Below are 23,487 nucleotides of genomic sequence, written 5' to 3' on the forward strand. Positions count from 1 at the left end.
TCATTTTGTACTTTTTGTTCATAATGTCTCCATCCTCTTTTTTCCTCGGATATTCTCTCTTATGTCCTGTGATTTTGCTTTGCATCATGTTTATCTTAAAAGCTATTCGAAATTTTTTATAAATAGTCAAAGTATAAATACAGAGATTCCTGCTTTATTGCCATAAATGGGTTCTGGAAAAATCTCACATTCAACATGATTACGCCCTAAAAATAATGGAATGTATGGGGGAAATAAAGCAGGGCAGATGAACTCAAAACCTACAGAGCACTGTAACAAGTACACATCCCAAACAACAGCAACATTTAAATTATAGCCAGTTAACCCTCCACAGACATGTGAACTTAGAATATCATTCATTCTTTGCATACTTCTATTCTGGGCTCTGTTTTCTCATGATGGCCCTTAATATCACTCTCCTGTAATAGAGACCGATTTCATAAAAATCCAAAATATGATCCAGGGCAATTATCTTCATCAATCATTTTTATTACAGGGTGAGGGTTGGTGACATGGGTGGCATTGCTTTCTCAGCTTTTTCATCTGTACCCAGAGAGCAAAGTGCAGTGGTTCTGAATGACATCAAACCAGGAAGGGTGTCTATATTTGGAGTTTCTCACCTTTTTACATGTTCCTAAGCTTTCCTTTTTATTGTGGAAAAAAAAAAAAAAAAAAAAAACAACTTGCTCCTAACTTTAAAATATTAACATTCTAACAAACATCCTATATGAACTTCCTAGAATTTCAAGGTATTCTGATATCAGGGACAGATGCAGGTTTCATGGGACTTGAGAGTTCTACCACCTTCGAAATCCTTCTTTAAGAACATAAAATTACAAAGATCAAATTTAGTTTAACAGTGACTATTCATTTAGAATTTAGAATAGTGGGGAAATTACAAACATTCACAACTTTTAAAATGCTGATAATTGTAAAAAACCTCACAAGATCCAGAAAAAACAAAAATACATGATTTTTTCCCCCTATTAATAGTTTTCCCCTATTAATAAATAGAAAAATTTCTTTCAACTGCATCATTTGTTATTGTAATATCATGTGCATGTTTAGAATTATTGGGGAAAATATTTATCAAGTTTTTCTCATATGCAAACTGTAAGATTGAAAGATGGTTGGGCCCATCAAGTTTCCCTGTGCAGTGACTGGTCTTAAATGTACTTGGGATTTTCAACACTCATTAACAAGTTAATAGACGTCGTCGCTTTAGTGGCCCATTATGAGTGTGTACATATGGTTCTCTGTTTTCATTAAGTGAATTGTCAAACAATCCAAGAGTCAACTCATTAATTGTATCAAAAATGTATCTCTTGCTCTCAGTGATTCCCTGCTGTTGGTATGTTCTGAATGTGATTTACCAGCTCCCAGTCCTTGCTGGTTGCTCATTACAAAAGGACCAACTCCCAAGTTTTAGTTATTGCATACTTTGCAGAGAAGTTTGACAGGGTGGACCAGGAATGGGGTGTTTAATCCATGGAAGTGAATGTACCCAATTTTAGTAAATTTTACAAAAACACATCATCATGTGAATATGTTTTATTAGCTTTAGGGTAAATCTGCCTCTGCTGACACCATTTCTCTATTTCATTCTCATTAGAACTAACTTGCATTAAAGAAACCCAAGGTGTGAAAGAACAGACCACATGAAATAAATGAATTAACAAAAATAATTAATAAAAGGCATTTTGCTACAGTTGTGCCCTAATACTGAAATTATAGATTCAAAAATAAATATTGTCAACACCAATTGCTATATTAACTCATTAACAAGAATAAAAATATATTAATAATTTTGATTAAGCAAGCTGATACTAGTTTGACAATGTTTTTAAAAAATTGCATTAGCACTTTCACTAAATCACCAAAACTTAAACTTATGTTGTTTAAGACTACCTGTTGGTAACACAGTCAGATGCATTTTGGGAAAACTCTCTTGATCTTGCCTTGCCTGACTTTGCTGCTTTATTCATATTTTGGAATTAATAACCTATGGAAACTTGTTAAAATGTTGAAACAATTTAAGGAAGAGGCTAAAAAACAATTTATGAAGAGGCTAAAAAGTCAAGAAAGTTCTTGTATTTAAGCATTAGCTATTTTTACCAGAGGAGACTCACCAGTATAGTGCTCTAAGGAAAATAAACTTATAAACAGCAAGCTGTAAATGGGATGGTTGCCCAAAACATTGTGCAGAATGAGATTCCATTTTGAAAGGAAAGCTCTACTATGAGATTATGAGGTCCAGGATGGCCACACGAATTCAGGAGGACTTTGGGTATCTCTGGACAAGATGGAAATAGAATCTGCTTATTCAACATGTTAAGAGAATCACTAAACGTAAACAGCTGTTCTACTTCTGTTTTCTCAGCAATCTTTTATTATACCTTGTATGTTTCTGCCTATAATAAAATAAGCACAACAAAAGCAATGAAACCTGGCAATACAAGATTTTTATAGTTTAAATTTGCTTCTTAAAGCATGCTCCTAAACCAGCAAAATAGGCAACACCTGGGAGCGTGAGAAATGCAAAGTTTCAGGCCCCACCTCAAACCTGCCAGATCATATGCAAAGGTACACAGGTGATTAAGATACTCATTACAGCTGGGAAGGCACTGGGCTTTCATTTTCAATATTAATGAACAATATAACTTCCAAGTCAACTAAATGATCATTTCAATTTTTTTTTTTTTTTCAGACAGAGTCTCGCTCTGCCATCCAGACTGGAGTACAATGGCATGATCTTGGCTCACTGCAGCCTTCTCCTCCCAGGTTCAAGTGATTCTCCTATCTCAGCCTCCCAAGTAGCTATTAGAGGCATACAACACCACATCCTACTAATTTTTGTATTTTTAGTAGAGATGGGGTTTCGCTATGTTAGCCAGGCTGGTGTCAAACTCTTGACCTCAGGTGATCTGCCTGCCTAGCCCTCCCAAAATGCTGGGATTGCAGGCATGAGGCACCATGCCCGGCCTTTTTTTCCATTTTTAATAGACTTTATTTATGTGCTTTTATAACATAATGAAAAAAAAAATGTGCTCATTGTAAAAACAACAATACTGCGAAATGTTTCTAAATAACAAAGTAAAAATCTAGAAAATCATCATTAGAAATAAATGCAGTTAGAAACTTGATACAGATCCCTCCAGCCCCTTTTCTATATGTATTACATATTTAAAATAAAGCAGTTATATACGTCTGTTTATAACCTGCTTTTTATACTTAGCAATAATATAAGAACATTCTTCTATGTTAACAAATGTTTCTGATTCATTATTTTAATTTTCTCAGAATATAAAAATTCTGTGTGCTCTATTGTATGGTGAAATGCAACTCATTTAAGTAGTCTCCTCTTCTCGGACAAAGAATATGTATTTTGTTTTTTAAAACTAAATTCCTAAAAATAGAGTTTCAGGGTCAAAGTGTAGAGACATTTAAATTTATATATACTTTGCAAGATGGCCTTGGAGAAAGTGTAAGTGGTATCAATCTCCTAAATCCTTGCTAATCAGGTAAGTGGACAATTGGACCTTATTAATGTCAAATGCCTTTAAATAATATCCTAAATTTAAGTGTTTGTTAAGGTGTATATTTTTGATGTCACCAATATTAATAAAAAATATAACAACATTTTCTATTTTCAAGCTAAATAATCCACTCTATTCAGAAAACCAATAACCTGAAAGAAAAAACTACGAGATGTGAATCAGTCTAGATTCTCTGAAATGGAAACCTTTAAAATTAAGGCTATGCTATCACTCTCACTTGGGTCTCTTTCTCTCTCTCTTTCTGTACAATTCTCTTTAGTTTTCTTGGTGAATTTCCATGCCAGCTTTTTACATGTGATTCTATCCCTGAGGATACATATTTAGCTTTTATATTTTTCCCTCTGTACTTCACCTACTCCTGGGTCATCAAACCACCCACCTCTCTGTCTAACCTAGATCTTGGCAGGTCCTCCTTCCCTGTGCATGGCTATTTCCCTTAGCTTACAAGAATCTTTATCCAAAGATACTACCTCCTCTGTGAAGCCTCACCTGACTTTGCAGCATTGCTGAAGCTCTCTCCTCAGGCCTCACCCTGCATGGCCGAGTCTTCGCACCTGCTCCATCGCAGTGGATGAATATATGTGAGTGTCTATGAGTGTGCAATTGGTTAGCCCTGTACCTTCTTCTTATGAGCAAAGCTCATTCTCCCATATCTGTTTTCTTGAGTAACAGCACCAAATCTGGCATAAAGTAAGTGATCAGTACTGGTTTTTATAAAGTAAGTGATCAGTACTGGTTTTTTAAAAGAATTCATAAATGAAACTACAAACTATTTACTATCCCCTATTCCCCAAATTAGGAAAAACTAAAATCAAACAAATTAAAAACAAAGGAGAGAAAAGCTTTCTGGGTGAAAATACTTTAAAGGACTGTATTGTTTACTAACTTAATACATTTCCTTAATTAAAGTGCCTAATTTCCAGTAAAGAACATAAATGAAGAACATATTTTCAGAGAGAAGAGGAAAAACAAAATGTTCTGATCATAGTATTCCATGGCTAATGCCAAGGGGAAAAAAGCATTTTTCTTTCTTTGTTTCCCCCTCATGTCTTGAAAACATCACTCAAAGAAATAGTTGTTCATTCTGAGTCATGCGTTTGCTTATCTGTCCAGCAGGGCCAGGATAATAAATCACTCCACCCTTAGGGAACAAAAAAATGTTTAATGGATTTGAGCAGTTACCAAGGAAAAAAATATAAAAAGTTTCAGGATTCAATTCATTTTCAAATACTGCACAGTACTTAAGAAAAGGCAGAATGAAGACTGTATAGGTGATCCAGAAGAAAGGGAAGAAAATCAGAGAAATGACATTTCCATTGGAGAAAAAAAAAACTCTCCATTTTTCAAACACCCTGTGAAAAGAACATTTCTATCCCCATTCCTGTAAATAAGTCTTAAATATTCCCTCAGCCCATATGCCATGCCATTCCCAGCATCCTCTGGCTACATCTTTTCCACTACGGGTGGTGAAGGCTGTGTTGCTTCTGCAGTCCACAGCTACCTGGGCTATCACTTCCCAGGCCTTCTTTGGTGTAGAAGCAGTGGACAGCAGGGCCAAACATCCACTGCTCTGCTCTCGGGCACAGGGTGGAAGGACAGTGATGAACTTGAGAATGCAGCACACTAGGGGAATTTGGGACAAGGACACACAAACACACTTCTGACAAGATTTTAAGTCTACATCTCACAATTCTAAACTCACAATGCCCAGGGAATGCACTAGATGTTGCTTCGAAGGCTGCGTCTGAATGCACGGAGTGTTTCTTTTACATGCTGCATTATAAAATAAAGCCCAAAGGAAAATAATTAAGATGAAGCTGTTGAATAATTACAGTTTCTTACCTGGAAGAACTATTTTACTGAATATTCATCAGACAGTACTCACATTGTAATATTTCTTAGGTGTCAGAAAGTAAGTTGTCTGTGGAACTTACAAAACCAGCCCATAGAAGCTTTCATCCCAAATGAGTGTAAAATATTTTTCCTTTCCCTACTCCGCATTTGCTCTGTAGTCTTTAGAAAAATATGTAACATTTCTGCCTCCCAGGTAGTTTGTCAGGGTATCCTTGCTTTTGTATCTGCTTCATCCTAAGAAATGGGGAGAATACTGGATCCCAAAATAATCTAATTTGTAAAAGAGGTTATAAGCAAGATACAAGTTTTATATAGTATAGCTAGGAAACATATGTGAAGCTCCTAGAATTGTGTCTGGCACATATTAGTTATTTAACAAGTGTTATTTACAGCCCCCTTCTCCACCAGAGAACATTAATTATACATTTTTTGGTGTGTGTTCATTGAACCCAAAATAAGAATAAAATTGATTTTTTCTATAATCATAGTATCATTCTTCCCTTCATTTTTGCCTTTTTGTAATGTATTTTCTGTGCACATAGTCCTATAAAGCACTCAACATTATAGAAATAAGGTATTGATACTTGTTCATGAATCTGGAGATTAGCAACCTGATACAGACCAGCAGATTTTGAAATGATGTTAGAAATTCTGTCACCTCTGAGCAAGAACTTCCGACGGAAGTCTCAGAATGACCATACTTGGTAGGGCTTGGGTGTAGCCGTGCTGCAGTTGTGCCTCAGCTGGTCTGAAATCCAAGCATATAACAACATTTCTGCTTCTTTTACAAGATTTCCTGGAGTTTGCACTCCCTTCATGATCTTGGCAGAGATTTTGCCGCTAAAATAACATAACCAAAACGGTGTGCTGCTGAAATGCCAGAAAACTGCTAGTGTGGGCAAAACCTGCGAGTGACAGTCCCCACCTCCTACCCGGCCAGCCTCTTCTCCTCACAGGTCCTTAAAGTTTTCTTGGAAAGAGTGTTATTCTTTTCCCTCTAAAATAAAAATAGAATTTCCAGTTCTAGAATTCGCTGATTCTTTCTCACTTTCCATCTCTTAGTAGGCTCTATAAATGACCTGGTTCAAAAATGAACTAAAAATCCTTACTGAATGTCTCACACAAATTAAAAACCCTGAAGCAACCTTCATGTCGTCAATGAAAAAATAAAGTGTCCCCATTTCTCATGTTAACCAAGTGCTGGTATTCTTTAAAACCCACAACCAAAAGATTATCCTGCCTATTTCACAAACATCAACTTAAGAATAGGAAATTGGTTTTTATTTACTTTTACTATAATCAGTCAGCATTTAAATACCTAACTCACACTTAGCAAATTCAAGATTTAGCAGGAATATATTCTTTCCAAAGACATTTAATTCATTCTTTCACCAATAGATATGTATTAAGTGCCTTCCATATGCCAGGCGCTGTTCTTATGCTAGAGATAAGGCCATGGAAATGACAATCCTTGCTTCAGAAAGTGTCCATCCTAGTGAGACCAGTCAGTAAATGCATGTGTATGTAACATGCTAGATGGTGCATGATAAGATCAAGAATAAAGTGGAGGAGGAGGTGCACAGAAAGTGGTGGAGTAATAGTTACTATTCCATATGGTGTCAGGGAAGCCTCCATACTAAGACTGATACATGAGCAGCAGATATCTGGGAAGAGGGCATCCCAAGGCAGGATCTTGCAGCAGAAACTTCATGTACTCATGGAAAGCCAGGAGGGGCCAGGTTGCTCACAGAAAGCAGGTAGTTATGTCTAAATGTACAGAACCTGTTAGGTCATGATGGCAACTTTGAATGAATTTCTGAGTGAGCTGCAAAGCCATTAGAGAGCTTGAAGAAGAGTGAAATGTTGTGGCTTATATTTTAAAAAATCATCCTGATTGTTGTGCAGTGAATAGGTCCTAGAGAAATAAGGGAAGAATAAAAAAGAAGCACTAAGAGGAGCTTCTTAGGGAAGTGTTAATAGCAATGGAGCGGATGAGAAGTGGTCAGATTCAGAATGTGTTTCAGTTTATTTCCCATCCCACCAGATGTGAAACGTGAAAAAAAAGCAAGAAACCAAGCATGATTCCAAGGATCCTGGTCTAAGCAAGTGACAGAAGAGAGTTGCCATTTACCAAGCAGTGAAGTAGTTTAGGGTTGGGAGGAGGAGAATCAAGAGTGCAGGTTTGAATGTATTTCATTTGAATTTCCTATTGGAGATCAATGTTGGCATGTCAAATAGGCAGTTGAATACATGAGAATGACACTTAGGTGTCCAGGCTGGAATAGCAAATCAAATACCATCCGTAACTATAGCATGTATTATAACCCAACTGTGCTGGTCACCTACTGCTGCAATAGTAAATCAAACACCATCTGTAACTATAGCATGTATTATAATTCAACTGTGCTGGTCACCTACTGCTGCAATAATGCTGCATAACAAACCACCCCAAAACTAGGTGGCCTATAACAACAGGCAGTTCTTTTTCCGGCTTATCGGTCTCTGGATTGGCTTTGATGACTACTTCACGCTGCAGTGTGGTGGACTTGACTCTAAGTCTTGGGCCAGGTCTAGTTCTTCTCCATGTGTCACGTTCTGGGATGTACCCTCAAGGGGCAGACAGCTGAAGCACGCCCTTCTACAGTGATCACACAAACTGCAGACAGACACAAGAAATACACAATGCCTCTGAGGCTTTGTCGCAAAGCCTGGAACACTGGCAAATCTGTCCATAATCTACTGGCCAGTGTAAGTCATTTGGTGAAGCCCAACATCAATGAGGTAGGGTAACACTTGACATTTAGTGGTAGCAAGTACAAACTCACATGGCAAAGGACATGGGTCCATCCTTTGAATACAGGGAGGGCCTGAAGAATTGGAATAGTACGATCTACCTTTCCATACACATTGTAGTCTTAGTTACAGCTACAGTTCATAATAAAAGATTTTTATTCAGATTCTCTAAACTTTGACCCAATGAGTTCCTTCAAATGTCTATTTTTGAAAGCCATTTTACAAATGTATGTGAGGTAATTATGCTTGGATGTATTTCATGAGCAGGAAAAAATAGCTTGATATTTTCTAACATCATGATACACATCATACTTTAAATGCCATTTAAAAAAAAACTGTCTCTATCAGTGCTTATCAGACTATCTTTGGAGAAGCACTATTTTTTTATTTCAATAAGACACAGACCTAGAATTTTGTAAAGTACAATAACATTAACTGCCAAGACTGAAAATTTGTAAATATATATATGTATACAAAATTAAAGCCCAGGTTTTCAGGAAAGTACTTGGTCACATTGCTATCAATATTTCTAAACACTTACTCTTGATTTGTTCTGTATCTGTCTGGCCAATGATAGTTTATGAAATGGCACTGGTCCCTGGACACTTGGAGAAGCACTGTCCTAGGTGTTTCCAGCATAACCACACCCTTTACCCCAACCCTTAGTATCACTGAATAATAATCTGAACACAAAACTAACTTGCTAAGGATTTCAAACTGAGTTTGACTTATAGCCAAGTTTACTCAACTATTCAATTTGCCAGGCTTTTTTTAGTCCCCAGTATATCATGGCTCCATTATTATACAAAATGAAAGAAAAGTCTGTGTTAAATAGCCATATCCTGCTTATGATTTTTACTGTTTTTCTTGATTCTTACGGCAATGCCTTTTAAAATTTTCGTCCATGCTCTACACACACAAATTAATACAATCTCCCGGCCACATCCTGAGGCTACCTTAATTGACTGTTGTCAAGCTGTGCTTTTTAAATGTTCCAGCATTTGATCTTTTTAAAATGCTCTGAGACTTAACTGATGTCAAACTGGCTGGTCTAATTTCCTGCTATGTCTTTAGATCCTTCTTTAAAGATAATTGGGTATTGAATTAAGACTTTTTTTCCCCTTTCTTTCTCAAGGGATTAGTACTAAATTTAGGTAAGTTCTGACCAAAAAAAAAAAAAAATCTTGTCCTATTAAGGTCCTATACTTGGACTTGCTGTCTCTTATGTCACCAGCTACACTGGAGTCCAGAATGAATTAAGCCATGTTTACTCAGCCCCAGTGGACGGACACTTTTTAGGCCTAGATGTATTCGGATGACCCAGATACTGAATTTGTGAATGGGATGTGAAAAACATTGTCTGGATAGAAAAGCAGCAACCAGAAGTCCTTTAGGTGGTAAAAGAGGAAGATCAGACCCCAGTGTGTAGTGCTCCCCTCCCTGTGTCCATGTGTTCTCATTGTTCAACACCCGCCTATGAGTGAGAACATGCAGTGTTTGATTTTCTGCTCTTGGGTCAGTTTGCTGAGAATGATGTTTTCCAGGTTCATCCATGTCCCTACAAAGGACACGAACTCATCATTTTTGATAGCTGCATAATATTCCATGGTGTATATGTACCACATTTTCCCTGTCCAGTCTATCATCGATGGGCATTTGGGTCTGTTGGTGGGAAATGGGGGAGGGATGGAGGGGTTGGGGAGGTCGGGAGAGATAGCATGGGGAGAAATGTCAAATATAGGTGAAGGGGAAGAAGGCAGCAAATCACACTGCCATGTGCGTACCTATGCAACAATCTTGCATGTTCTTCACATGTACCCCAAAACCTAAAATGCAATTAAAAAAAATAAATAAATTTAAAAAAAAAAAGAGGAAGATCAAACAGTGGTGAAATTAGTACTGATGCTAAAACAATGGCGTCTGCAGAAACATTTTCAGGAAAACATGCACCAGGCCTGACCAAGGCTCACAACCAGGAACCAAACCTTCTCAACCCTCTGTAGTTCAGAGACGGCCCTTAGAAGTATTCAAGACTTACAGCAAATCTCCCAATTGCTCCTAAGCTTTTTTTTTTTTCCTTTTTTTCACTATGATAGTTGCCGATTTGAAGCACATAAAATTTATAAATATTGGATCATTTTTATTCTCTCTTGAAAATTCTTCCTAAAAGGTAATGAACAGCTTATGATCGACTTCTTCAGAGCAAGAAATGTTTATTTTTGGCTATATCTATATAATGCCAACAAATCAATTGATTGAGTCAAAGCTACTGAGGAAAAAATAAAATCAGTCTGAGGTTGAGCTGAAATGTCTGGCCAATTCAGACAAAAGAGCTGATCCTGTAGACAATGGAGACACAATTTTCGTGACATGGTGTTCTCATTTATTATATAGCATTCTTGCAGAAATATCTATTCATGTCCTTTGTCCACTTTTTAATGTGATTATTTGCTTTTATTGTTAGTTTGTTATATATTCGGGACAACGGTCCTTTGTTAAATGAATAGTTTGCAAATATTGTCTGCCATTTATCAGGCTGTGTCTTCACCCTATTTACTTGTGGTACAGAAGCTCTTCATTTTAATAGTTATATTTGTCCAATTTTGTTTTTGTGGCCTGTGCTTTTGAGGTCTTAGCCATAAAATCTTTGCCTAGACAAAGGTACTGATGCATTTCCTCTATGTTTTCTTCTAATAGTTTTATATGTTCAAATTTTACATTTAGTCCTTAATCCATCTTGAATTGATTTTTGTATATGATGAGAGAAAGGGGTCCGGTTCATTCTTCTGCATATAATGGATATCTGCTTTTTTCAGCACCATTAATTGAAGATAGTTCCCCAGTGTATGTTCTTGATGCCTTTGCTGAAAATCAATGGCTGTAAATAAGTGAATTTATTTCAGAGTTCTCTATTCTGTTTCATTGGTGTATGGGTCTGTTTTATACCAATACTATGTTTCTTTGGCTACTATAGTCTTATAGTTTGAAGTCAGGTAGTGTGAGGCCTCCAGCTTCGGTCTCTGCTCAGTATTGCTTTGGCTCTTTGGGTTCTTTTCTAGTTCCATAGAAATTTTAAGATTTTTTTTCTAGTTCCGTGAATAAAAGTGAACAAATTTTAGGCAAATATTATAAATGCTAACATTTAAGTCATAGGTATGTTATTTTTGTTTTGTAGTTTTTAAATTAAATTTTAAGTAAACTAAATACCATACATATAGATAAATAAGCAAACATGGATAATTTTAAGAATAATCATGATAAAAAACCTTAATGGTTTGTCAGCATTTCATTTTTAAAATATAAACTAAGATTTGTAAAATACTACTCAACAAGTCATAAAGACTTGTAGTTAAAAGGCATTGCACTGATTAAGTGACCTGTTTTCTAGCTCTTATTCTGCAATTAATGTGTAACTGTAGTCATTTAGCCCTTTTTCACTGAAGAAAACAGAAAAAAATTCAACCTTAAGATAAAAAGAATCCACCACAAAGTTACAAGGGAATCATCGAAACCCACAGGGAGGAATACAGCTGAACAAAGTGGGAAAAAGACCTTAAAACACTTTGAGTGAGCCCATGTATTCTCCTCTGCCACTCCTCTTGTGCATTTATGCCTGCCTGCCTGCCTTCTTTCCTTTTTTTCTTTTCTTTTCTTTTGATGGAGTTTTGCTCTTGTTGCCAGGCTGCAGTGCAATGGTGTGATCTAGGCTCACTGCAACCTCCACCTCCCAGGTTCAAGTGATTCTCCTGCCTCAGCCTCCCAAGTAGCTAGGATTACAGGTGCCCACCACCATGCCCAGCTAATTTTTGTATTTTTAATAGAGAAGGGGTTTCCCATGTTGGTCAGGTTGCTTTTGAACTCCTAACTTGAGGTGATCCACCCGCCTCGGTCTCCCAAAGTTCTGGGATTACAGAAGTGAGCCACTGCACCTGGCCCTTTTTGTCTTTCAGCCTCCAGATAGGCTTTCTTTGCTTCTTTGGTCCACATAGACTAAAAACACATTACTTACACCTTATATATTATATGTCTAGCTTTACAGTGATAAAGTAAGCAAGAGAAAGATGGAGAGACTGAATTTCCTTATCTCAATGTGATACTTCCAAGGAAAGAAATTCAATTAGATCAGTCTAGATCAGGTGCTTATGGATGGTCTAATATACTGCAGCAAGAAGTTTGGAATTTAACTGTCCTGATGGCTGTGCTACACCTATAATGGTGCAAAATGAGAGGGAGGTTAGGGAGGAGCAATTCCCAAAGGAAACATGATAAACACAAACAATCCACATCAATCTGTTAAAATTTATTTTATATTTTCGAGTCTCAGTTTTCTGAACTGAAAAAAAGCAGTGTCAAGAAGTCAGTGTTTAACAATTTTTGAAAACGTGGATCACACTCTGTCTCTAATAATCTCATTAAAATAATTTCAAGATGTAAATGCTACTCCTTATTCATTCTTGGTGGGTCGTGGGGCTTTATAAAGGCTCTCACGAGAACCACAAAAAAAGAAACAGTGGTTTTATTTAAATGGAATGTCCCAAACTTATGACCATGGAATAATTTTTGGAGGAATGCCTATTTCCTGGAGACGCTTTAAGAATCACTTCACTTTACTATTTCTTTTAAGCCCTATATTTCAGATCATAAGCTTTTGTAGGAAATACAATTTTAGGAAAACAATAACTGTACCATAAATCATTTATGTTAATAATTGTTCTCTGCCATAGGCTTGAGGCCTCTGAAAAACAAAATTGCTCAAATAATTGCCCTTCTGAATCTGTGGAACTTGGGGTAAAGTTTTATTGGTATGAGAGCTCCCCATATCTTCCTATCTTTTTCTAATAGAATTGGTCTCTCATTGTTGGCAAAATTACAAAGAACCCAGAGAGAGATTTCTATTCACAATACCAAGAAATATGTTTCAGAAAGGAGCTGAATACAGGAACTAAAGTCAGGCAGCAGTTTCTCAGTGGGGTTAATGCAAAATGTAAACTTCAGAGCACTTATTGATGTTAACTGCAGATTCCATGGTTAAATGGCAATGTCCTTTTAGTTCTTTCATTTGCAGTCAGGTTTATTTTTAAAACTTATACAGAGAATCCACTTCTCCTGCGTGATGAATCAACGTAGACTTTAGCTGTGTCTTGCACGAGTGGCCAACCAATACATTTAGCTCTTTATTCCTGGAGGGGATCTACCGTTGCTAACTTTATTACAACACTTTATTGAAAATGTGTAATTTCAGTTCCCAGTTTCAAATTGTATTTTATTAGTAAGAGTTATTTGCTGTTCGCTAGAAAGTGATTTGAAGCCTGAGATAATTATAGAATTGTAGAACTATAAAGCACATGCAGAGGTCACTGAGCTCACATCCTACTCTGAAAGCAGACCTACGCCTTGGCTAAGCAAGTTATATTTCTAGCCATTTTGCCTCAGAGGAAATAATTACATATGTTTCGAATGCAGTTTAAACTCATGTTTAAAACTTTTGACCAGTTAGTATGTCTCATCTTCACATTGGGAAGAATAAATAGAAATCCTGCAATCTAATAGGAGGCTCCTTGCCATCCCCTCCTCTGTTCTTTCTACCAGTCTTTCTAAGGGCTTGAGACTTGATACTACTGATTTAGTTCTTAGAGTGTTCTGACTTTTCTTGAGTAAAATGCTTTCATCTGAAATTTAATTTATTTCATGTATCTATCAGTTGAACTATCTTTCTTTTCTTATCGCTATCTCCAGTTAATAAATAAGGTCATAATTTTTCTGGTCACCCAAACTTTAAATTTATATTGGAATCCTTCTTTTTCCTCCATCCATACTCAAATCAGTAATTGTCTTATGTATGCCCCAATGTATCCCCTGTTTACTATTCTTTCCATTTCTATTGATGCTGCTCCTACCACAGTCCAGCTTCGTATTGCTTCTCATTTGCTTCTCACCCTTGCTAAACTTCCTAGTTGGTGCTAATTTGTGAGCTACAGATTGAATTCAGCTCCATATAACACAAAAGGTTCACCATATTTACAACAACTTGAAAAGCAAATAGAGTTATTTTTCTGTGACATCACAATAGGGACGGCAGTAGGCTGTGTGGGATAATGTAGCAATTCCACAGTATAAGGAATTCAAGATACTGTTGCCTTCCCATGCTTATATCCTTAAGGTTTTAAGCAGTTTTATCACCTAATGCTACTTTCACTTTTGAAGAGCATTTTTGGAAGACCCAACCTAAGACTTCAGCTTATATGATATTGGCCAAAACTAGATATTGCCATTCTTTTCTTCAAAGGAGAAATGCAAATGTGATCACTTTTTAAAAATTGTTTTCCGATTTCTTTTTACTTTGTTGCATCACCATCCCCAACAAAACCAGTGTCCTGTAAAGAAGAAGAGGGGATCTGCTGGACAGGAGAACAGCAGAATCTGCCACAGTATCTTTGAGTTCAGATTTCACAGAGCAATATAAATCTTATTGCCAGATTGATCTCAAAGTACAACTCTAACCATCATCAAAGCTTGTCAAAACCATTCAATTCTTCAAATAGCACTGTGATTAAAGTCCAAGTTTCTTGGACTAAACAATTTAAAGGAAGAATAATCAGCCCCAAAACTATTTTTTCACTACTCTTGGGCACTTTATTAAAATTAAGCTGAACCAGTTATTATCATGGCTGTTTTCTAAACACGGCATGTACCATATCAGTGCCATCCTTTCAACATACAAGGAGCACTCCCTCTGCTGCCATCTTCATTTGTTGAAATCTTCTCGGTTCTTCAAGGCTCAACTCAAATCTCATCTATTCTGGGTTCCTGATCACTTCACTTCTGCTTGCCTTTAATGAACCTCTAATGACAGTAACACAAAGAGCTGAGTTAAATTTCATTCATTTCTGTGTTAAACTCTATGTACACTACCTCATTTAATACTAACAGTATTTCCTGGAAGGTAAGTTTTATTATCCCCATTTCATGGACAAGACATTTGAGACTCAATACAAGAAAACTGCTTTCAAGTTCGCACTGCTAGAAAATAATAGTCAACAGTCAAATTCAGTGCCATGTAATAATGGCAAAACTTGGGGTCTTCCCAATGCATAAAGACAATTTCCTCTACTAAAGGACCAAGCTCATGGTCTGAAAGTTTCTACAGTTTTTTTCTTCCAAGGAGCATGTGGTATTGATCTTTCTAGTCTCCATACCTATAAAACAGCATTAGCAAATAGGTTCATAAATTGAATGTCCCCTTTATAGGAAAAGGTAAATATCTCTAAATAGCAATGTGTCTGAGGGTTCTGTTTTGAAGATATTTTTCATCCTGTTAACTTTTATTTAGTCTACTTCTTTGGATCTTCATTTTATACATTATGAATCTCTCATTTCAGAAAATAGTTTAAATATCACTATTTTTAAGAGGAGTAATACCATGAAAACTTCTTTCTTCTACTTTCTATTGAGAATATTTTCAAACTTACAGAAAAGTAGAGCATAGTATAATGAATCCTGTATGCTCAATGCCCACATTTAACCATTTTTCCAAAAATTTTGCAGTATTTGCTCCATGTATTGTTTTGCTGAAGTTGTATAAAGTAAATAACGGACATGATGACATTTCTTCCCTATGTACTTCAGTGTGCAATTCTAAAACAAAACTGAGTAAACATATTCTGTTCTTTAATCCACAATACCATTATCACATCTACCAAAAATGCACAAGAATTTCTTAATAACAACTAATAGCCAGTCTGTACTGAATTTTAACTTCTCAAAAATGCTGATTTGAGTAAATCAGGGTTCAAACAGGTACCACATTTCCATTTCAATTGGTCATTATGTCTTAAGTCCCTTGTAAACTAGAAAATTCTCCTTTCCATCCCCCCCCCATTTGCTTTTCAAGTTGTTGCAAATATGGCTAATGTTCTGCGTTATATGGAGCTGAATTCAGTCTGTAGCTCACAAATTAGCAGCAACTAGGAAGTTTCGTAAGGGTGAGAAGCAAATGAGATGCAATACGAAGCTGGACTGTGGTAGGGGCAGCCTCAATAGAAATGGAAAGAATAGTAAACAGGAGATACACTGGGGGATAGAAAACAAGACAATTACCAATTCTTCTCAAACTCTTCAAATAATTAAAGAATAGGGAAGACTTCCAAACTCCCTTTATAAGGCCAGTGCTACCCTGATACCAAAACTAGACAAAAACATTACAAGAAAATTAGTTTATAGGGCCAATATCTCTATTACACATAAATGTAAACATCTTCAACAAAATACTAGCAAACCAGATTCCAAAGTACATTAAGAGGATTACTCATCACGATCAACTGGGATTTAACCCTATGATGCAAGAATGATTCAATAAATGCAAATCAATACATACGATACAAAATCTAACAAAATAAAAAACAAATAACACATAATCATTTCAATCAATGCAGAAAGAGCATTTGACAAACTTCACCACTATTTCATGATTAAAAAAAAACCTCTCAACAAATGAAGTATACGTAGAAGGAATGTACCTCAACACAAAGAAAACCACATACAATAAGCCCACACCTTACATTACACTCAATTGAGAAAAATTAAAAGCTTTACATCTAGATCAGGACCAAGACAAGAATGCCCACGCTCACCAATTCTATTCATCATAGTACAGGAAATCCTTGTCAGAGAAATTAGACAAGAGAAAAAAATAAAAGACATCCAAAATAGGAAAGGAAAAGGTTAAATTATCTTTTTTTTTTCTTTGCTGACAACATGATCTAATATATAGAAAACTCTAAAGACTACACCAAAAACCTATTAGAACTAATAAATACAGTAAAGTTGCAGGACAAAAAATCAACATGCAGAAATCAATAGCATTGCTATACACAAAAATGAACTATGCATTAAAAAAATTTTTAAATCCCATTTATAATAGTTACCAATAAAACTCTAAAATGCTTAGGAATAAATTTAGCCAAGGTGGTGAAAGATCTGCACACTGAAAACTATAAAACATTGATGAAGAAAATTAAAAATACAAATGAATGGAAAGATATTCCCTGTTCATGGATTGAAAAAAATACATTTTAAATGTTTATACTACTCAAAGCAATCTACAGGTTCAGTGCAATCCCTATAAAAATTTCCATGTCATTTTTCACAGAAATAGAAAAACCAACCCTAAAATTTATGTGGAACCACAAACACACACACACACAAATATCCAAGACAATCTTAAGCAAAAAGAACAAAGCTGGAAACATCATACTACCTGATTTCATACTATATTACCAAGCTATAGCAATTAGAACAGCATGGTACTAGCATAAAATAGACACATCAATGAATAGACGAGAACAGAGAACCCAAATATTACCCCATGCTTTTATGTCTATTAATTTACAGCAAAGATGCCAAAAACATGCAATGGAAAAAAAGGCAGTCTCTTCAACAAAGTATATTGAAAAAACTGGATATTTACCTCCAGAAAAATAGATTTGGACCTTCATCTCATACCATATACAAAACTCAACTTGAAATCGATGAAAGACTTAAACATAAGAAATAGAACTGTAAAACTACTAGAAAAAAAAAATAGGGGGAAATTTACATTAGTCTGATCATTGACTACTTTTTGGATTTAACTGCAAAAGCTCAGACAACAAAAGAAAAAATAGGCAAATGAGATTACGTCAAGCTGAAAAGCTTCTGCACAGAAAAGGAAACCATTATTAGAGTGAATAGACAGCCTACCGATTGGAACAAAATATTTATAAGCTACACTTCTGATAAGGAGTTAATGCCCAAATATATAAAGCACTAAAGAGCAAGAAAACAAATAACCTGATTAAAAAATGAGCAAAAGACCTGATCAGATATTTCTCAGAAGAAGGCATACAAATGACCAACAGGTACATGTAAAAATGCTCAACATCACTAATCATTAAAAAATGAAAATTAAAACCACAATGATATTACAGATATAAGGGAAATAAAAGCTCAACATCCCTTGTTATTAATGGAATGCAAATTAAAGTCACAATGATAATCATCTTCCACCTGCCAGAATAGCTGTTACCAAAAAGATGAAAGACAAGTGTTGGCAAGCAAATGGAGAGAAATACACTGTTGGTGGGAATATAAATTAGTACAGCCATTTTGTAAACTGTATGGAGGTTCCTCAAAAAACTAAAAATAGAACTACTGCATCATCTAGCAATCCCACTTCGGACATGTATCCAAAAGAGTTGAAATCAGTATGTCGAAGCAATATCTGTACTCCCATGTTCATTGTAGCATTATTCACAATAGCCAAATTACAGAATCAGTGTTTAGTGTTCATCAGTGGATCAATGGAGAAAGAAAAAGTGGTATTTAGACACAATGACATACTATTCAGCCTTAAAGAAGGAACCATTTCATTTGCAATAACATGGATAAACCTAAAGGACACTGTGCTGAGTGAAACAACCTAGGCACAGAAGGACTAATGCCACATGATCACACTTATATATAAAATCTAAAACAAATTCAGAAGCAGAAAGTGGAATGGAGGTTATCAGAGGCTGGACGGTGGAAGAAATGGGAAGATGTTTGCCAAAGTGTACAAAGTTTTACTAAGAGGAATAATTGTTTTGAGATCTATTACATAGCCTAGTGACTAGTTAGTAACAATGTATTTTATATTTTAAGATTGCTAAGAGAGTAAATTTCAAATATTCTCATTAAATAATGGTATTTGAGATAATGAGTATGTTAATTACCGTGATTTAATCATTTACATTCTATAAATATATAATAACATCACTTTGTACCCCATAAATATACACAATTATATTTTGTCAATTTACAATTTTACAAAGGAATGCGTGAAGGCAGCTGTAAGGTGGCATATGGAAGAGAATTTTGATATATTACCTCTTGTTCAAGAACATATAGCCCTAACAGTAGGAAACAAGTGAGAATGACTGCAAATGCTTTAATTCAATTAGGGCATTGTCTCTATCTTTTTGCTGTGTGAATAGAATTTCTGAAACTGTATGAGTGTTTTCCAAGCTTTGCAGTATATCATAGATCTCTATCTTCTCTTCTCTCCAACAAATTGCCTCAAAGAAAAATAAAAGAACAAAATGAGAAAAAAAAAACAAAATTCCGATCAAGTATTATCTTCCCATGTGATCATTTATGACAGCTTGAGAACGAAATTGAGCCTAAAACACCAACAGCTATATTTTCATAAGTAAAGGCCCCACACTGATTGCCAGTGGTAAAACAGTACAATAAAAAAAGGAAAACAACGTGAACTGCTCACATAACACCAAGCATTTTTTCCAGTTCACTTTGTTTAGTCTATCTTTCACTGTTGTAAAAACACTTCAGTTCTGGTGAGAGGGTTCTTTTATTACAACACAATACAATTCTTTCATAGTGACTTGTATATAAATAGTAGGCCACAATCTTTTAAAAATATACTACCCACACTCCAGATGCAGCATTAATAATATCCAAGTAATAAACAACTGCATGGCTTATGACACATGAAATTCTGACTTGTGATAATAGGTTGGCTGATTCTAGTGGGGCGCGAGGGGTTTCAAGCACATAATGTCTTCTATTTCCTGATCACTGTGTATAAACAGTGTTGGTGTTCATATTGCAACCTAACATAGATTTCAAAACGTTTTGCTACAAGTAATTATTTGGGATATTAATACTACTAACCAATTATAATAGCAAATATCAATTTAGAGGTTATAACATGCTGGACTATATACTAAGTACTTTGCAAGCATTACCTCATACCTCATTTAATTCTCAAAACACTAAAATGCAAACTATGCTATAAATATTATCATTATGCTCTTTCTGCTGATAAATAAACTAGAACTTTGAGAGTTTTAATAAATAGTCAAGCTGTATGACTTCAAAGACTATGCTCATAAAGTGGTATCTTGGGAGAGAAAAGATATTATGACTGTTGCTTTGGGTCCAAGAAGGTGTCAGTTATGGATTCTCCTGAGACCATTCAGAAAATTAGCCATTCTAACTTCTTCCAGAATTTACTTATTTGGCCTTGTCATCACTAGGATTGAGCTGCATGGTTAGAGACTAAAGACAGTTTGTAAAGCGTGCACTATTCTGGTTATGTAACTAGGATATTTCCCATCAGTTTCCAAACTAGGGTATCCCAAAGTGAGCACATCCTCTTGACAGAATCACCACAGGTGCTTGCTCACCAGGAAAAGTTCATTCTCCCCTGTCCTCTCACACCATTCAAAGTTTAACACCTAAATTTCAGCACCAGAAAGGAGGAAGGGGAGGCTGGGGTATATGAACAGACATGTGGTAACAAACCAAAAAGGTAACTTGTGGTTCCAGTAATGGAATAATTGAAATAACCAAAAACTTCCAAGTTATTATATACCTGTAAAAAGTCATACAAAAATGTAACACGTATCTTCTTAAGCACATACCTAAGTTCACCGAAAAAGAAAAATCTCCAGAAGAAACACAGAGAAAGCACAGATCACCAGAATTGAAATCTATGGGTGTTTCAGGATGACAGATAAGATTACATACCAGATCATTTAGATTTTATAAAACACCTAAATCAGTTATAACCAGATCATTTAGATTTTAGAAAACACCTAAAAATAGTATATAAGGTCTTGGGTCACCAAAATTAGGTTGTTGCGCTTACAAATTTTACCCAAAGCCAGAAGCTCAGGATTCACAGGAAAGATCAGTCAACAAATCCAAAGAGATGACAATACAGTTTATCTATCTCAGACTAAACTCTAAGTGGAAAAGTTAGTTTTCCCTGAGAATTCATAATCACATATGTGAGTCTTAGGTGTGAATTTATACTCTTTGTGAATGCACTTCATGCATTATTGCTAGTTTCCATGAATAATATACAGTACTATTATTACTTATTCATACCCAGTACATTTATATATAACAATACAATACAAATCCAGTCTACATTCATATAAGCATGTATTAATAATTATTTAATCAACTATCACACATCTACTATTTTTGACTGTACAATCAAACTTAATCCACACAGATATTGACCCGTACTGTAAATCCTTGATATTACATAGTACATATAGTCATTCACTGGATATTTTAGTCAGGATGTCCCTCGTCAACATGAATATCCGCTACCAATTTTTGGCCTCTTAATCTACCAACGTCTGAGAAATCATCATCCCACTCAGTGATGCTACCCACCTCGCTCGGGGCCCATGACACTTGAGGGTGACTATACTGAAACTATACCTGGCACCTGGTTCTTACTTCAGGGCCATAACACTAAGATCGCCCATACGTTCCCTTAAATAAGACAACCTGATGAACTAGTGACTACTACCCTATTAAGCAGTCACAGAGCACTGTCATGCATTTGGTATTTTTAACTTTGGGGGATGCTATCACTCACCATCGTGGAAGGCCTGGTCCCTGCCGAGTCCGCTGTAGACGAACTTGGATTCGATTCCTGCCAAATCAATTGTAGAAGCTGAGTTCATATTGACTATTCCGGGCTGGCATAATAACCATAAGGTGTTAATTAATTCATGTTTTAAACACATAATTAATCAATAGACGCTCATTCATGTATGCACACTCACATACGCACACTCATGCACGTACATAGGCTGACATACAATTTCCAATTAAATCTGCAAACCCCCTTCCCCCAGTCTCTGACTTTACCATCAACCCAGGTAAATGTACACTTGTCAAACCTCAAAAACAAGAGACTAAAATGCAACTCAGTCAGAGCCCAGAAATCATATTTTAACCATGAACACCCCAACAGCTACCCCTCAATTGATGTAATTTTTCTGAAAAAGTCTTAAGACTCTCCTACCAAATTATTCCTCCATTTTGTGCAATAAATATACTAACTAAGTTTCCACCCTAATACTAATATAATGTCTTGGGCATATCCCTCTGAAAGTGCTGCCCCATTATATCATACCCTAAATCAACCATATTCTAACTATGAGTAGTCCTCTCAGCCAAAACTCTGCCAATTCAACTTTAAAGACCCAGGATTTCCAGAACTATAAACGATTATTTATACTTCTTTCTCATATTTCCCATATTTTAATTTTCCACTAAGTATTTATGTAGTTAATGTAGCTTAATTATTCAAAGCAAGACACTGAAAATGTCGAGATGGGTCCACACGAGCCCATACAGATAGGTTTGATCCTGGCCTTTCTTTTAACTCTTAAAAAGATTACGCATGTAAGCATCACGGCCCCAGTGAAAATGCCCTCTAGATCACCCGGATCAAAAGAAGCAGGTATCAAGCACACAAGAATGCAGCTCAAACACTTTGCTTAACCACACCCCACAGGAAACCAGCAGTGATAAATCTTTAGTAATAAATGAAAGTTTGACTAAGCTATATTAATATTTAGGGTTGGTTAATTTCATGTCAGCCACTGTGGCCATACGATTAACCTAAGCTAACAGAACTCAGCAAAAAGAGCATTTAAGGTCTACCCTCAATGAAGCTAAACTCCATCTAAGTTGTAAAAAAAACTCCAGTTGAAATAAAATATATTACAAAAGTGGCTTTAATATCCTGAAGGCACAATAGCTAAGACCCAAAATGGGATAAGATACCCCACTATGCTTAGCCCTAAACACTAATAGCTATATTAACAAAACCAATCGCCAAAGTACAACAAGCAACCCCTTAAAACTTAAAGGACTAGGCGCTGCTTTATATCCCTCTAAAGGAGCTTGTTCTGTAATTGATAAACCCGATAGGGACACCTTACCACCTCTTGTCCCCAGCCTATATCCCACCATGTTCAGCAAACCCTAAAAAGGTTATAGACTAAGCACATGTACACATACAAAACATTAGGTCAAGGCGTAGCCCATGAGGTGGCAAGAAATGGGCTACATTTTCTATGTCCAAAAAATCTCATGACAACATTTATGAAATCTAAGGGCTTAAGGAGGATTTAGTAGTAAACCAAGAGCAGAGTGCTTAGTTGAGTAAGGCCATGAAGAACACACACACCGCCCATTACCCTCCTCAAATACTACTCTAGAAATCACGATTACTAATAGTTTCCTACACATGTAGAGAGGAGATAAGTCATAAATGGTAAGTGTACTATAAAGTGATCTTGAACAAACTAAAAGAGCATCTGGATTAGCCCCGGAAGATTTCATCAAGACCTGATCACTTTGAGCCAACTCTAGCCCCAAACCTTGCTAAGAATACTATCAAACTGTCTTAGTCAAATCATTTACCTTAGACAAA

At 35.9% G+C, this 23,487-nt stretch overlaps 2 long non-coding RNA genes across 2 annotated transcripts; one reads left to right on the top strand and one right to left on the bottom strand.

The window, feature by feature from the left end:
- Positions 1–1,871: 1,871 nt before the first annotated feature.
- Positions 1,872–18,050, bottom strand: LOC116559777. Its single transcript, XR_004272616.1, has 3 exons — positions 17,420–18,050; positions 15,064–15,069; positions 1,872–1,882 (listed from the first exon to the last, which is right to left on the bottom strand). It is a non-coding gene; the product is annotated as an uncharacterized LOC116559777 (long non-coding RNA).
- Positions 5,022–23,129, top strand: LOC116559776. The gene is made up of 3 exons (XR_004272615.1): positions 5,022–5,032; positions 18,282–18,285; positions 23,052–23,129. It is a non-coding gene; the product is annotated as an uncharacterized LOC116559776 (long non-coding RNA).
- Positions 23,130–23,487: the final 358 nt, after the last annotated feature.

Source organism: Sapajus apella, unplaced genomic scaffold (genome assembly GCF_009761245.1).
Source record: "Sapajus apella isolate SASKATOON/1434 unplaced genomic scaffold, GSC_monkey_1.0 scaffold24, whole genome shotgun sequence".
In the NCBI taxonomy this organism is placed as follows: Eukaryota; Metazoa; Chordata; class Mammalia; order Primates; family Cebidae; genus Sapajus; species Sapajus apella.